Source organism: Euprymna scolopes, chromosome 2 (assembly GCF_053919585.1).
Source record: "Euprymna scolopes isolate OS-2025 chromosome 2, ASM5391958v1, whole genome shotgun sequence".
Classification (NCBI taxonomy): domain Eukaryota; kingdom Metazoa; phylum Mollusca; class Cephalopoda; order Sepiida; family Sepiolidae; genus Euprymna; species Euprymna scolopes.
In genome coordinates this window covers 63402688-63406139 of record NC_136483.1, presented here as the reverse complement: position 1 = coordinate 63406139, position 3452 = coordinate 63402688, and the positions used below count along the sequence as shown (strand labels likewise).

At 31.8% G+C, this 3452-nt stretch overlaps 1 protein-coding gene across 3 annotated transcripts in view; it reads right to left on the bottom strand.

Annotated features, from left to right (window-relative positions):
* The window catches only part of LOC145291635 (uncharacterized), a 46308-nt gene extending 43557 nt beyond the window's left edge, over positions 1-2751 (bottom strand). For 2 of the 3 annotated variants that reach the window (XM_080137705.1, XM_080137707.1), the window contains exon 1: positions 2213-2566. The gene's annotated coding sequence lies outside the window, so the exon portion shown is untranslated. Of the gene's footprint in view, positions 1-2212; positions 2567-2635 lie in introns of those variants that run through there. The other variant, XM_080137706.1, reaches the window with a different exon arrangement.
* Positions 2752-3452: the final 701 nt, after the last annotated feature.

Here is a 3452-nt window from a genome sequence, read left to right as displayed (position 1 = left end):
TAAAAATAAAATAATTCGCCCTAAACCACATGCACCCACTTTTATAATCAATAAAAAAAAAAATAGAACTAACTATAAATACACGAAGCCTCAATAAAGAAAATGACAACAACAATTGGTCCTGGCTACGATCGGATGTACTGATTGAAAGCGGTTGAGAAGAATGTGGCCGAACCACAATTACTGGGCGCCATAATATACAACAGGCTAGCCAAAATAAAAAAAAAGTCCGTTCGGCGAATTGAAAAGTTATCCAAAATCGGAAAAAAATGAACTCTGTCGTGTTTAATCAGAAATGCCTGAATAATGGCTTGCTGCCTATATATATATATATATATATATATTAATTTATTAATTAAGTTCAGATATAAAATCAATATTTGTTCAAAAGTGCTCAATGCGTGCGCAAAACTTCTATATCAATAAAATTATATAAACATTGTAAAGGGTCTCCGCAGAATTATTTTTAATTTTATTTTCTGACTGCGAGGTTTACCTGGAGCTTTGACGAAACATGAAAATGTTGAAACGTTGATCAATCTGCCTAGACTCCTTATAATATAATCGTTGCGCTATGCAGCTCTCTCTCTCTCTCTCTCTCTATATATATATATATATATATATATATATATATTATTATTATTATTATTATTATTATTATTATTATTATTATTATTATTATTATTATTTATGTAAATACATGAGAACATTAACCTTGCTTCACGCCAGTCATGGCAAAATATATTTTCTCTCCTCTAAAATTTTAAAAGTGTCTTGAACACTTTTCAATTTTTTGATTTTTAAATCTTATCGCCTGTTGAGATCGTTTATGATCGAAACGGCCTGCACATCGTAGCTATGACTGTATTTACATAAAGAATAATATAAGATATAATTTGTTCTCTTTTATTGAGCACTATCAACGAACCTTGTTGAAATTTAATTTATCTTAATTTTTGGATATCTTTCTACCTGGTATATATATATATATATATATATATATATATATATATATATATATATATATATATATATATATATAGGGTGTCCACAAAGTCTGGCTGCATAATCTAAAGGGTGCCCACAAAGTCTGGCTGCATAATCTAAAGGGTGCCCATAAAGTCTGGCTGCATAATCTAAAGGGTGCCCACAAAGTCTGGCTACATAATCTAAAGGGTGCCCACAAAGTCTGGCTGCATAATCTAAAGGGTGCCCATAAAGTCTGGCTGCATAATCTAAAGGGTGCCCACAAAGTCTGGCTACATAATCTAAAGGATGCCCATAAAGTCTGGCTGCATAATCTAAAGGGTGCCCACAAAGTCTGGCTACATAATCTAAAGGGTGCCCACAAAGTCTGGCTACATAATCTAAAGGGTGCCCACAAAGTCTGGCTGCATAATCTAAAGGGTGCCCACAAAGTCTGGATACATAATCTAAAGGGTGTCCACAATGTCTGGCTCCATAATCTACATGATGCCCACAAAGTCTGGCTGCATTAAGTAGCCAGACTTTGTGGACACCCTGTCTATGTATAGAGATAGATAGATAGATAGATAGATAGATAGATAGATAGATAGATAGAAAGAGGGAGAGTGTTTTCTTTTACTTCAGTTGAAGCTCTTAAAAAATCAAGATGCTAACACTTGATCTCCATATCAGAGGCAATATATTTGAATATTACATTAAATCTCCTTTACATCTCAAATGTTCAGTTAGTAAGGAAGTTAAGAATATTAATTTTTCCCCTTCCCAATTGACGAGTTAAATATAATACATCATAATATCTCTTGTGAGATCTTATATTGACAGAATTCCAGAACAAAAATACATCAAGTTTCGTAGATTATCTAGTTTGGTGCCGTTACTATAGGCAACAGTACTTAAACAAGATGCAGCACCCACGCGCACGCGCGTGTGTGTGTGTGCGCGTGTGTGTGTATGTATGTACAGGACTTAAAGAAGATGCAGTATGTATATTTACACACACACATACATACACACACATATGTGTGGGTGTACAGTACTTAAAGAAGATGCAGCATATATACACAACACACACACACACACACACACACACACACACACACACACATATATATATATATATATATATATATATATATATATATATATATATATATATATATATAAGATAAATTACTCATGTAATAATTTATGGAGCTGTTTTAGTATAATAATCATTTCATCTTACCAAGTAGGTTTTCTTGTTTTCAATCGTATATCCTTTTCTCCTCTCAAAGATGCAAATGGACTAGTTCGTTCTTTTTTATACCATTTATTTTTCCTTTTTTTTTTCTTATTTTATTTTTGTAAATAGATGTTGTTAATTAATCCACGAAAAATTTTTTTTTTTTAATTTACTTTTGCAAATATATGGAGATCCTTTTATATCTCTGTTTTAATTCTCCACAATATCCTGTCATATTTGTCATTTTGGTTGCCTGCCTCTCAAGTCATACTAATCAATGCTAGATTTTCTTGTTGTATATAATGTATAATGGCTTATATAAGAGCGACGGCATGAGTGAGAGTGAAAAGAAAGAGAGAAAGAGGCGGGGAAAAAGGAAGAAAAGAATGAGAGAGGGGGGCGAAAATAAAAAAAAAAGCCACTCACGAATGAAAGAAGGATTACGGAAGAAAGGAAAGGTTGCTTTCCTTCTCTCTCTTCATCTCTTCATTGAAGCGAGTGTAATCGTATACAAAAGCATAGCTTCACCTGCTCCAATTGTTAGCATTCCCGTCATGCTTCTGATAATGTATGCTAATGAACCAAACCCAGGTAAGTAAAACCAGGAAAACAAGGTGGACTGTGTCAGAATGCACACCAATCAAAATATCCGGTGAGTAGTTTTAGTCAATGAAACAGCTGAGGGCGGAAAGGTAAGTTGGCCCAAAACGTCACTGAACGAGGTTGCTAATCACTTTCAATAAATTTTAAAATGGGAAAATGTTATATATATATATATATATATATATATATATATATATATATATATATATATATGTATATATATATATATATATATATATACTAGACTAGACTACCCGTGACCCGTTGGGCCAGTATGTTATATTAGCTATGGAATTCATGTATGAGCGTGACACTTGTGACGTAAAGGAAATAGGTTTTTTTACATAACAGAAACATTTCTATGAAAATATATTAAAAAATGAAAAAAGAATATAGATAGATTTCTATGAGTCGTTCTGTTTATTATAATTGATTATTATTTTTTTAATTTATAGTTACTGAATTATAAGTGGTTGGCCATACTTATAATAAATATGCACTGAACAGATACCATAATACTTATTATAGTTAAATTCAAATGTTGATATATCTGCTTTTTTTTTTTACATCGTTCATTTCTGTATTACATTAAAGCCATTTTAAACCTCACTCTTCCCATGTTAAATAATAATTTTGAAAT